The sequence below is a fragment of the Acinonyx jubatus genome, chromosome B1, assembly GCF_027475565.1.
Source record: "Acinonyx jubatus isolate Ajub_Pintada_27869175 chromosome B1, VMU_Ajub_asm_v1.0, whole genome shotgun sequence".
NCBI lineage: Eukaryota > Metazoa > Chordata > Mammalia > Carnivora > Felidae > Acinonyx > Acinonyx jubatus.
In genome coordinates this window covers 89,320,924-89,335,436 of record NC_069382.1, presented here as the reverse complement: position 1 = coordinate 89,335,436, position 14,513 = coordinate 89,320,924, and positions in this window count along the sequence as shown.

Genomic DNA, 14,513 nt, shown 5'->3' with positions numbered 1-14,513 from the left:
GCAATATTCTGGCAAAGATTCGCCATTCTTCATGCTATGAAGAACAATTGTGACTCATGGGAAGAGGTCAAAATATTGTCAACATTAGCCAGACTTTGGAAGAAGTGGATTCTAATCCTCATGGATGATTTTTGAGGGGTTCAAGACATCAGTGGAGGAAGTAACTGAAGATGTAGTGGAAATAACAAAAGAACTAGAATTAGAAGTATATCTAATGAGGAGACTGAATTCCTGCAATCTCATAATAAAACTCTAACAGAATAGGAGTTGTTTCTTATGGATGAACAAAGTGGTTTCTTGAGGTCAAATCTACTCTTGGGGAAGATGCCATGAAAACTGTTGAAATGACAACAAAGGACTAGTTTGCACTCTATCCCATTCTCTTTACCATGCTTTTTATCGCCCATACTTTCTTTCCCCTTTTACTCATGAGGTAGAGGAGAAGAGGTCTTGTTTGTCCATCTTTTGACCCCAGGGTGGATTATTTCCTGCTTTTTAATAGATTCATGTATTTTATCACTGTTCAGTTTGGTTTTCATTTTCATGTTAGTTACATCCAAGATTTCTTCCATTAAAAAAAACACCTTAAATTTTATTTTATTTTTTAATTAAAAAAATTTTAGCACAACTAATATAACAGACATGTTCACTCTTCCCTGTAAAACCTAGATAGACTTGCCTAAAGCCGCCTCTCTCAGTACATTTCAGACTTCCCTGGATTTCGGTGAATTTATATAGAACCGTGCTCCTATGGTATACACTCTGTCTTCAAATATGTTTTTTAATTTATTTTATTTTTTTAATTAATTTATTTTTTAATTTATATCCAAGTTAGTTAGCGTATAGTTCAATAATGATTTCAGGAGTAGCTTCCTTAATGCCACTTACCCATTTAGCACATACCCCCTCCCACAACCCCTCCAGCAACCCTGTCTGTTCTCTATATTTAAGAGTCTCTTATGTTTTGTCCCCCTCCCTGTTCATTTAGCATAATACCTTCTAGTTCCATCCATGTAGTTGCAAATGGCAATATTTCATTCTTTTTGATTGCTGAGTAATACTCCATTCTATATATATATATATATATATATATATATATATATATATATATACATATACATATATATACCACACCTTCTTTATCCATTCATCCACCAATGAACATTTCAGCTCTTTACATTCTTTGGCTATCGTTGATAGTACTGCTATAAACATTGGGGTGCATGTGCTCTTTTGAAGCAGCATACCTGTATCCCTTGGATAGATACCTAGTAGTGCAATTGCTGGGTCATAGTGTAGTTCTATTTTTGATTTTTTGAGGAACCTCCATACTGTTTTCCAGAGTGGCTGCACCAGCTTGTATTCCCGCCAACAATGCAAAAGAAATCCTCTTTCTCCACACCCTCGCCAACATCCGTTGTTGCCTGAGTTGCTAATGTTAGTCATTCTGACAGGTGTGAGGTGGTATCTCATTGTGGTTTTGATTTATATTTCCCTGATGATGAGTGATGTTGAGCATTTTTTCATCTGTCAGTTGGCCATCTGGAGGTCTTCCTTAGAGAAGTGTCTATTCACGTCTTTTGCCCATTTTTTCACTGGATTATTTGTTTTTTGGATGTTGAGTTTGATAAGTTCTTTATAGATTTCAGATACTAACATTTTATCTGATATGTCATTTGCAAATATCTTCTCCCATTCTGTCAGTTTACTTTTAGTTTTGTTGATTGTTTCCTTCATCATGCAGAAGTTGTTTTTTTGTTTTTTTGTTTTTTTTTAATTTTGTAGAGGTCCCAATAGTTCGTCTTTGTTTTATTTTCCTTTCCACTGGAGACATGTTGAGTAAGAAGTTGCTGTGGCTGAGCTCAAAGAGGTTTTTGCCTGCTTTCTCTTCTAGGATGTTGATGGCTTCCTGTCTTACATTTAGGTCTTTCATTTGTTTTGAGTTTATTTTTGTATATGGTGTAAGAAAGTGGTCCAGGTTCGTTTTTCTGTGTGTTGCTGTCCAGTTTTCCCATCACCATTTGCTGAAAAGACTGTCTTTATTCCATTGGATATTCTTTGCTGCTTTGTCAAAGATTAGTTGGCCATACGTTTGTGGGTCCATTTCTGGGTTCTCTATTCTGTTCCATTGATCTGAGTGTCTGTTTTTATGCCAGTACCAGATTGTATTGATGATTACAGCTTTGTAATACAACTCAAAGTCTGGCGTTGTGATGCCTCCAGCTTTGGTTTTCTTTTTCAAGATTGCTTTGGCTATTTGGGGTCTTTTCTGGTTCCATACAAATTTTAGGATTGTTTGTTCTAGCTCTGTGAAGAATGTTGGTGTTATTTTGAGAGGGATTGCCTGCCTTCACATCTCTAAATCACAAATGTTATTTTTATTTTGTAACATGTCATCCCAGGGAAAAAATTCATCCCTTTCACTAGTGTCAGTTGATCCAGAGATAGGGAGATAGAGAGAGACAGACAGTCTCCAGAGCATGAAGAACTTAGATTCAAATAAAAATTTTAAGATGACAGAGAGGGTTTATACTGTAAGAGCTGAAACATTGTTTTCTCAAAATATCTGTTAACTATTCTGTTTTGTGAGGTTTCATTATCTCTCTAAATTGCCAATGCCTTCTTTTTGTCTAACTGATCTTCACACTTTCTATGTCTCTTCCTTGAATTTATGCTCTAAGAGTTAAGAACAAAATTATTTCTCTTGCCTCAAAACTTCCCTTTACTTGCCCTATTACTAACACGTAACAGATCTTGGGTGGAGGAGGAGTTCTCAGGGGTCAAGTTCATATTCTATCTCCAACAACAACATGCTTCTTTCTGCAAAATAAAGTGCAAAGTTTCATCCTTCAACTTCAACAACATCCTTCTTTCTGAAAAAAAAAAAGAAAGGAAAGAAAATAAAAGAAAAAAAAGGGAAAGAAAATGTTAGGGGAAATTATTTTTCTTATTGATAAAATTTTCTCTAACAGTTGTAATTATAAGAGTAATATTAGAATTCTAACATAGCTATAGGGATACAGAGTCAATAGTGACTATTTCCATACTCAGCCTCTTTTTCTCTACCATATTATCATTACTCAGAGTTTATTCCACTTGCCATTTTCTTATGTAGGACTGTTGTATAAATTTTCAGTACACATAAAGGTATTTTGCAAGGTTTTGCTTTAAATATGTGTCTTTTACATGCATTTATAATCTTAACTTTTAACAAGTTTTGAATATTACACCATTTAATGAAATGACAAAGTTCATTATCATCCTGTGTATTTCCCCATTCTTGTTCTCTCTACTGTCTCATTATGTAGCAAAATTCTGTTAACATCCGGGGGGGTTGATGGGGGAGACAATTAGGGGGTGAAGGTGTAAGGAAAATATTGCAGGATCTGATGCTTTTTACAAACACAAACAGTTACTATTAATACAATTGTATTAATACAATTAATACAATTCTCTGACAATGAGAGAAGAAGTATTGTAATTCCTGATCATTTCTCTGAAACTCTCATTTTTCCTCAGAACATTCTAGTCTCTCCTTCTCAAGTAAGGCCAGGATTCACTTTTGAGTCCCAGACTATTTCTCCCAATTCCCCACTAATTGAAACGAAAAGAAAATATTTGGATGGAAAGGGAAAGGAAAAAGACTAGAGAATGAACACTGAGTTCTGCTGTGCCCCAAATTTTTAACACATTGTATTATTCAATCCTTACAACACCATAATGTAGATTGATGTGTCTCCAATTCATTGCATGTGTGAACCTGACTTAAAGAGTCTAAGCTACTTCCCCAAAGTCTCTGGTTGTGCTCTCTCTGCTATATTACACCGTTTTCTTCCCAAAGATAAGAAAACATTCCATAAAAGTTAGATGTAAAAATCCTAAGGTTGCTGAAATGTATGGCCTTCTATTCTACTAGTTGAAAGACTCAAGGTTGATGAGATCATTGGAGTGAGGTGCACAGATAACTTTAAAGGGTGCTAGTCATGAGACAGCCAAGAAATTGGCCCTATTAACTTATTCAAATATACTTCTGATTTCATTTGAGGCAGGGAATTAGGGCGAATGATGGAATTTTATTACCAGAAAGTGTCATATAATGAAATCTGTTAATTTTACAGACAGGGAAACTGAGTCTCAGAGGCATTAAGTGTCATATGTTTTGTAACAGATATAGTTTATGGCAAAACTCCAATTCCTCTGTGGTCTGGTAATTATTTCATTTGACTACACTGTCCTGGTGAACCTAGCATCCACAATAACTGTGTATCTCATGGGATAAATCCCTTAGAAATGGTGGGCTGTATCAAACAACAAAGATAGAGCTAAATTAGAGTAATCCCAAGAAGGCCAAGAAAAGAAGCCATCCATGCTCTCCGGAGTTTACTGCTGCAGGATTAAACTGAAAGGTCTATCTATCAAATGCAAAGGGCTTATTTCAGATGAATAGTCTGTGTTCACCTGTTCAGATTTAGCTGTTCTGCTGCACAGCTTTGTTTCTAATAGATGAAGCTAAACAAGAAACAATAACTAGTGGCAATTGTTTATAAGTATTCAGGAACTAGGCAGACTTAAGAATACCTTCTATGGGTGCGCCTGAGTGACCCAGTTGATCAAGCATCCACCTCTGGTCTTGATCTCAGGGTTGTGAGTTCAAGCCCTACACTGGGCTCTGCACTGAGCATGAAGGCTCCTTCAAAAAAAAAAGAAAGAAAATAATTACCTTCTACCTGTGATGTAACAAATGAAGTGAAGGAGGAAACAATAAATAAATAAAATAACATATATGCTCCATTATGAAAAATAAACAAGATGTTTATTGCAAAAATAATGAATACTTTAAAAAGGACCTTCCTATTATAATTCGCACAAAGGACCTAGTTTTAATAATATGTTACTGCAATTTAAATTTTAACTTAAGTTGCAGTAATGTAACTTAAAGTGACTAACAAAGTATGGTGCAACATATTATCTTTTTCCTTTACCTCTATACATGTATTTCCAAAAATTTTTAAGTAGTGGCTATACTTTATGGAAGTGATGGTCTTCATGCTGTCTAATATGTTTTCTCTAATGAAATTTTCCCATAATGCCATGGTAGGTCAGCTTTCGGATCTCTTTCAATCTCAGCACATGCAGTGCTTGTATGCTACAGATCAAAAACAAAAGAGAAAGCATGGTAGAATTATTTTCCAAGGTGTTGGCACAGGGCTATTTCCTCATAATAATGGAGTCTGAGTAGCTGGCAGAAACGTTATGAGATGTCAGCTCTCCTATGTAGTTAGTTTAAATTCAGTGGCATTTCACATCTCTGTTATGTAGCTCTATTCTAACAGACGTGGAATCCAGGCCACACTTCCTGTTAAAACAGCATTAAAAGTAAAATGAGAGAACTCTTCACCTGCCCACTGATGTTCTTTCTGCTCTACACAGAAGCAACAAACTCAGGTTCAAGTTGCTGAAAACAAACAATTAGAAATCAAATCAAAACCTGTTTGGCTTCGCAATTGAATGCCGAGATTCAGTAAGAATCGTAACAATGCAAAGTAATAGCCTGCCGAATTCAATGAATACAGCTTAATAACTTTGGACTATGGCAAGACTTGGGCAAAATTAAAAAGTAATGTAAAGCTTCTTGAGTATGTTCCTTTGAATTAGCATTCTGAAGCATGTGCCTACACGCCATCCATTAAGAGGACTGCTGGTTTCGTTTACAGACTCTGCCTACATCAGCTAGCACTAATGTGTAAAAATGTATTGTAGGCTGGCCTATAAAAAGCACACCAAATTTTCATTATGTTTCAGTCCAAAAGTGCTTGTTTTGCAGGATGGAGTCCATGTCAATAAAATGGATTGTATGTCACTTAAACCAAGAGACATGCTAATCTTCTAGAGGCCTCTGTCCTTAATCTCTACAGGACATGAGTCAGTTTAGAAGTGTGAGCTGTTCTCATAGGTAGCAACTATTGAGCTCTTTAATATAAATTCAAAAGCAAAGCTTATCAGTGTGTTTCAGAAATTGCTTCAATGTGGTTTCTGTCTATGAAAAAAAAAATTCCCCTTCTTCTCCCAAATCCATGGGCAACTTCCAAGTTTTCACAGCGCCTGGGAGCACCTTTTAATTATAAAGAAATTGGTTTTGGTGATAGCTGCCCTGTGACCAATTGGATTAGAGACATTTCTTCTGGCTATTATGAAGCTAACTTGATTGTTGCCCTCGTGTAGTTAGGCATGATCAAAATATTAAGTAAAACAGTGTCTCCATTCAGAACTTCAAGACCCAGTGGTCTATTCTTTAAAAGTAGTAGCATAAATACCCATTTTATAACAAAAGAGCAGAATGATGGGATTGGAATCAAGAATTCTTTGGTTTGTGAAGGAAGTTCCAAAATTTATGGAAAATGATTAGGGTTACTTTCCTTACATTTTAAAGTCACATGCACTATATCATGCGAAGGCTAGAAAGGCTTAAAGACAATCTACAAAACCGCTCTTGGATCTAAGAGCAAATGGGTTTACAATAAAGTCTTTAAAACATGATATTAAAGAGAAGGCCATCCTGTGACCTTTCATTTTATTTTCTAAACACCAAGAAGTATACATTTTCTGTTTACTTGTTCTAAATAGAATAAAATTCAATCATTACAGAAAGTAATGATCCGTATTCCAGTATAACACCTTCCACAAAAGAATAAAAGGCTTATATCTATTTCTATGTCATGTCTGGTATTAAATGACACTTTATTGATAAATACAAAATGAAATTTTGAAGTCAAATTAATATCACATAAAAAGATAACAACAAAATAAAATGATAAAATATTCCATCATCTCTGAGATCAAAACCCTAGAAAATAAGTAATGGGTTTAAGGGGTATGTTTGTATAAAGGAATATTTTCTGTAATACAGAATTTTAAAAAGTAAGTTTTTTTTTTCATTTAAACTTTCTTCTTAAAAGTTTGTGCAAAATATAAATTCAGTCTTTGGAAATAAAGTATGTAGATCAAGTTTTATTTTTATTGATGATTTCAAATCTATCACTGACTTGGATTGTTGTTATAAAAATAATTTCTCTTAACTATTTACATACAAATACTGAGGTATATTGAGTAGTGTATATAATGATTCCAGAATAAAGCACTAACATTTATCTTTTTAAGATATCCTTCATATAAGTTTGTGTGATTCCCGTATTCATAGGCTAAATAATGTGTTGTTGAATGACCAATGAATATAGTGTGCTGATTAATGAAAAACTAAGTTTACAACAATAAATCAGTTTACTAGAAGCAATAAATTTCAGTTTATTGTACTTTATGGTGAAGAAACATCCAGCTAAAATTTAGAACCATTGCCAAAGAATTATACTATCATATCCATAAAGCAAATGAATCTAATGAGACATTTAGGAGGGAATTTTTAAAAATGATTTTGGAAATGTTATTTCACACAGTTATGAAGGATGTTGATTTCATTACTAGTATAACATTTGAGGAGTATCTAAATACATAGGTCTTTATGGGGTTTTTTTTGAAGTATAATAGAATATATTACCTTAACTTCATGTACACAACATAATGATTCCATATTTGTATATATTGAGAAACAATCACCACCATAAGTCTAGTTACCATCCGTCACCATAGAAAAATTACAATTTTTCCCCTTGCGATGGAACTTTTAAGATTTACTTTCTTAGCATCTTTTAAACTCGCAATACAATATTATTAACTATAGTCATCATGCTGTACATTACATTCTCATGTATTATTTATTTTAAAATTGGAAGTTTGTACCTCTTGATACCTTTCATCCATTTTGCCCATCCCCCAACATCCTGCCTTCTGGTGACTGCCGATCTGTTTTCTGAATGTGTGAAGTTTGGTTTCTAGATTTCACATATAAGTTGAAATCATTTAGTATTTCTTTTTCTCTGTGACTTATTTCATTTAATATAGTAATCACAAGGTCTATCTGCATTGCTGCAAATTGTAATATTTCATTGTTTTTATGACTGAATAATATCTCATTTTATATTGATCCATTCATCTGTCAATAGATACAAGTTTTTGTTTTTGTTTTTTTCCATGTCCTGACTATTGTAAATAATGATACAATGAACATAGACGTGCATGTATCTTTTCAAATTAGTGGTTTTGTTTTCTTTGGGGAAATACACACAAGTGGAGTAGTTGGCTTATATGGTAGTTCTTTTCTTTTCCTCTTCTTTTCTTTTTTTTTTTTTTTTTTTTTTTGAGAATCCTCCATACTATTTTCCATAGTGGCTGTACCAATTTACGTTCCCACCAACAGTGTATGAGAGTTCCCTTTTCTCTACATTCTCTTCAACATTTGTTACTTCTTGTCTTTCTGATAATAGCCATTATAACAAGTGTGAAGTCATGTCTTATTATAGTTTTGATTGCATTTCTCTGATAATTAGTGATGTTGAGAGTTTTTTTATGTGCTTGTTGGCCATCTCTTGGTCTTCCTTGGAAAACTCTCTATTCAGATTCTCTGCCCATGTTTTATTTTTTTAAAAAATTTTTTAACGTTTATTTATTTTTGAGACAGGGAGAGACAGCATGAACGGGGGAGGGTCAGAGAGAGAAGGAGACACAGAATCTGAAACAGGCTCCAGGCTCTGAGCTGTCAGCACAGAGCCTGACGCGGGGCTCAAACTCACAGACTGCGAGATCATGTCCTGAGCTGAAGTCGGATGCCTAAACGACTGAGCCACCCAGCCTCCCCTCTCTGCCCATGTTTTAAATGGATTATTTTTTTGTTATTGAGCTGTATCAGTTCTGTATATATTTTGGATATTAATCTCTTATCAGATACATGATTTGCAAATACAGTTACCTTTGAACAACATTGGTTTGAACTGTGTGTGTCCACTTACATGTGGATGTTTTATCAAAAACATTTTATCAAAATGTCACACAGTATTAGAAGTGTATTTTCTCTTCCTTATGATTTTCTTGACAGTGTTTCCTTTCTTTAGCTTTCTTTATTGTAAGAATTCAGCATATAATACATATACACAACACATGTTAATTGACTGTTTGCTACTGGTTAAGTCTTCTGGTCACAGTTGACTATTTAGTAGCTAGGTTATGGGAGAATAAAGTTATTTGTAGATTTTGCCTATGTAGGTGGTCAGTGCCCCTAACACACACTTTGTTCAAAGGTCACTTGTATCTTCTCCTGTTCAAGCTTGCCTTTTACTTTTACAGTTTCCTTTACTGTGAAGAGGATTTTAGCTTGAGGTAGTCCTGTTTGTATATATTTGCATATGTTGCCATTGCCTTTAAAGTCAGATCCATAAAAATATCACCAAGACTGATGTAATGGACTTGAACATCTATGTTTCCCTCTAGGAGTTCTATGATTTCAGGTCTTACACTCAGTTTTTAATCCATTTTCAGTTAATTTTTATGTATGATGTAAGATAATGACCAGTTGCATTCTTTTCCATGTGGCTGTTCATTTTTTCCAACTAAAGACATTGCCCTTTCCCCATTATAGATTTTCACCTCATTTGTTGTAAACTAACTGACCATGTGTGCATGATTTAACTTCTGGGCTCTCTATTCTGTTTCATTGATCTATCTGTCTGCTGTAATGCCAATATAGTGTTTTGGTTATTATAGCTTTGTAATATAGTTTAAAATCAGGAAGCATGATTCCTTCAGCTTTGTTTTCTTTCTCCAGATTGCTTTAACTTTTGGGGTGTTTTGTGGCTCCATAAAAATTTTAAGCTTGTTGTTAGAATTCTGTGAAAAATGCCACTAGAATTTTAACAGGGATCACATTGAATCTATAAATTGCTTTGTACAGCTTAACAATATTTTTTTCTTCCAATCCTTGAACATGGAATATCTTCCCATTCACATGTGTCATCTTTAATTTCTTTCAACAATGGCTCATAGTTTTCAGTGTACCACACCGGTTAAACTTATTACTAGGTATTTTATTCTTTTTGATGCAATTGTAAATGGGATTGTTTTCTTAATTTCTCTTTCTGATATTTTGTTGTTAGTGTATAAGACAAAACAGATTTTTGTATATTGATTTTGTAACTTGTAACTTTATTGAATTTTTTATTATTTCTAAAAGGCTTTTTGTTTGTTCATTTGTTTTGTGGACTCTTTAAGCTTTTCTATATATATGATCATTGTCCATAAATACTGACAGTTTTATTTCTTCCTTTCCAATTTGGATGCATTTTAGTTCTTTTTCCTATCTAATTACTCTAAGACTTAAAATACTCTGTTGAATAAAAGTGGTGTAAGTTGGTGTCTTTGTCATTTTCTTGATCTTAAAGGAAAATCTTTAAATTTTTTTGCCATTGAGCATAATGTTAGCTATGAGTCTAGGCACTTTCCAAACACTGTTTTGGTGCTCGGTCCCAGGACAAGTGAGTATGCAAATGAGCCCTTTAATAGCAGAATCACCATTCCTTATAACTGTATGGTTTTCCTGGATGTAAGACCAATTGGTTTTCAAAGCTAGACATTTTGGGGGTTTGTCTCGGCTGGTCCCAGGAACTGAGGTGCTTACTGTGGGGCACAAACTCTGTGCTCCTCAGGGAGGAAGCTGCATTTGTTAAATCTCTTAATTGTGGATTACTGCAGTGGGAGTGGGATTTGGGGGAGACCAAATCTCTGTCTCTCCTACCCATCTTGATGTGGCCCTTTTATCCTCTGTTGTGGAAAAGCTGCCCTGTACTGTATAGTTGTATTGTTTTCAGGTCTTTTTCAGAGGGAATTATTTCATATGTAGCTACAGCTTGGTTGTGTCTGTGGGAGGAGGTGAGTCCGGGATCTTCCTATGCTGCCATCTCGAACTACCTTCCTAGTCACTATGTCTAAATGTAATAAAAACATAAGTATATGTTGAATTGTTAGATTTGAACACTGTACACACAGATATTGTCGTATATGAAAATGGATATCCGTCTTAGGATCTTATGGATTACAAAGAGAATGAAAAAATTCCAAGAGATGTTACCTGAATTTAATCCCTAGTATAACAAGGTCTCTGTACATAGCACAAGAGTTAGTGGAAGAGGCTATTTATTTAATTTTTGATGATAAAGGAAAGTAATATATTATAGGAACTAGGTGTTTGTATGTTGCTTTTTTTCACTTCTCCAACATGAAGACCACGAATTATAAACAGTCACAAATATCTCAGTTTTAGTCCAAGGCCAGACCAGGAAGTTTAATGAAGAAAAACATAGTCTTGGTTCAGAAGATTTGACTTCTCCAATCAATTAAATTCGAAGTATACATTCAAAGTGCATTGTATGTTTAATATTGCCTTAATACCCAAACTCAAAGAAAATAATATGGTGTCAAAATTCTTTCTGCTATTATATCTAGTAGTTAAAACATTTCAAGAAACAAAAGTGAAATTACCACATTACTAAATATTGATACTATATACTAATATATAACAAGGAACACTACCTGATGTTTTTGAATAGTGACTTATAGCACAGAGGAAGGAAATATTTCTGATTCATGTAACATATGTGAAAACCCATCTTGAAGGATTCTAGCATAACATTGGTCCTTGTATGAATGCTCTCTTCTACTGGATTATCTCTTAGTATTTTATATTGAATCTCTGCCTCAGTGTCAGTTTATAATTTTTAAATAAATAGATCAAATTTATACGTGATGTAGAAAATTTGGATTCATTTTACATTGTTATAACAAGGGAAAATTACATAGAATAAAGGTAATTAGTCAGTATCGAACATAGAAGACTACTATTCTTTCTTATTTTAACTTAGAGTTGTCAGTTTTCTTTATGTGCTTCCAAGTTACATAAAGTATAAAAATATGGTAGGTTTAACAGAATATGAGATGAGGACATTTTTATCCAAGGTAAAAAACACAAAGAGAAGTAAAGCATTATTCCCCATGCTCTTCTTGAGGTCAGGTAAAGAGACCCTGAGTACAAAAACCTTTTCCTTCTTGATGTGGAGGCAATTATTTATACTGTTTGGGCTGGAAAAGTTGACACTTGTTAGAAAAGAAGTAACAAATAATTATTTCTTCCTTTATACAGCTTCAGAAAGTAAATTCATGTACTAGCTTATTAGAAAAAAAGAACTAAGTTGCTGAATATGACTGACCATATCAATTATGTGGAAGAAAGGAAATGTTATGCTAACATTTAGAATACCAGGCTAAAAGCATTTTGAGGGAGGTTTTCCTGCATATTTTGCCATTGAATCTTTGGTGATAATTGTTGATTGGGTCATGCGTATAGACAAAGTATTCATCTTATTTGAGAGTATCTCTTCATATTATCCTGATTTGGATGTAAATATTAAAAAAAAACTTTAATGGTGAATTTATTCCTTTTAGGAATTCACACGTAAGTTTACCTTGGTTCACATAGCTGAGGAACACCAATTTGTTTGATAGCTTTAAGTGAAGGTCAAATATGGAATATATTATGAAAAGAATATCTAAAATATATTGAAAGTTTACTCTTGCCCAGGGACTTTGAAAGACTTTTGTATGCATAATCTCATTGTAAATCTTAGAATAATCATATGGGAGAAATATTAATGTATCCAATAGTCCAGAACAGAGGGCCAGATAAATTAGGAAATTGGCCACAATGCACACAGGTTTGTATCAGTGATATAATTTGAATCCATATCTGTGTCCATAACACATATTTATGTGTTGAGAGAGAGAGAAGGCCCAAGTGAGTGAGGGGCAGAGAGAGAGAGAGAGAGAGAGAGAGGGATAGAGAGGGAATCCCATGAGGAGCAGAGAAAGAAAAAGAGAGAAAAAGGAAAAGAGAGAGAGAGAGACAGAGAGAGAGAGAAAGAGCGTGAGCAGGGGAAGGACACAGAGAGAGACAGAATCTGAAGCAAGCTCCAGGCTCTGAGCTGTCAGCACAGAGTCTGATGCGGAAGCTTGAACCCACAAACCGTGAGATCATGATCTGAGCTGAAGTTGGACGCGTAATGGACTGAAACACCCAGGTGCCCCAATATTAGTTTGCTTTAAATCATTAAACATTGGTAAAACAGCAAGTTATTCATATTAAGATTACAATAAAATTCCTTCTTGTCAAATTAGGAAATATTGCTTCTTTTAAGTAGTTAAAATCTTAGCTTGCCAACAAAATATTAAAACAAAACATGAAGTCTAAAAAGATTGGAATGTTGGTGTTGATTTTTCTTCCTAGGCAAAAACCCAGAGATATTTTAAAAATCATTTTTGTATTAAAACTTCTGGCTAAATACTTATAAAACATTTCTTTGGCATTGGCTTTTCTGTTTAAGGAAGAAGAAAGTGGTAGAGAGAACCGTTTCCTTTTCCACAGAAGAAACTTGGCATTGACACTTGTCTCTAAAACATGTGATGTTCCTGTGATTCCTCGGATGTCTTTAAACTGGTGTCCAGCTGTTGGAAAACATTCTTGGTTTTGTGTGACGTTAGCTCACAGCTGCTGTTGCTGGATTCTTCTGCACCTGTTTTCTCTACCAAGTGTGCCCATCTGAGAGAATCAGAACATGTGATGTGTGGATATCTATCTAGATGCGAATGCTTAAATTGTAAGTAACGAAAGAAGATGATAAAAGCACTTTCAAATAAAGCATACCTTTGTTTTAAATATTCACAGTTTCGAGTTTAAGAGGCATTTAAAATATGCGAGCACAAAGGAACTGTATTAAAAAAATAAGAAAGGAGACAGGAAAGCAAGTTTTACATGCTAAATTATAATTCCAAAGACGGGATTTTTTTTTTGAAATTATTTAAAGGAAAGGTTTCTTTTTATTTCTATAAGCAAACAAACACTGCTGTGCCACCTTCAACCCTATCAGAAATTTCACCTCATCCCGAATGAAGCTCTGTACCCATTAAACAATAAGTCCCCTTCTTCACCCTCAATGCCCCCACCTTAGTCCCTGGTAACCAATTTTCTACTGTCTGTTTCTATGTATCTCATATACGTGGAATTGTATGATATTTGTCCTTTTGTCTGGTTTATTTTACTTAGCATTACGTCATGTTTTTGAAGTTCATCCGCTTTGTAGCAAGTATCAGAAAATCGTTCCATTTTAGGCTGAATAATATTCCATTGTATGTATATATTATATTTTGTTTATTCATCTACTGGACATTTGGGTTGCTTCCACCTTTCAGCTATAATAACGTTCTTATGAACACTGAGGTACAAATATATGTTTGAATCCCTCCTTTCAATTCTTTGGGGTACATACCCAGAGGCGAAATTTCTAGATTGTATGGCAACTCTATGTTTAATATTTTAAGGAACTGCCACACTGTTTGCCACCACTCCTATTTTTTAGGCAAGACCTGAAGTGTGCAAAGGAAAAATTGTTTGGAGAAACAGTTAGATAGTGGATGGCTAGCAGGTAAGGAGTTGGAAGAAGGAGAAATTTTGAAACAAAACAGAAACAGGGTTGCACAGAGCCTCTGAGGCCAGAAAGATATTGGCCACTTTTCACGACTGA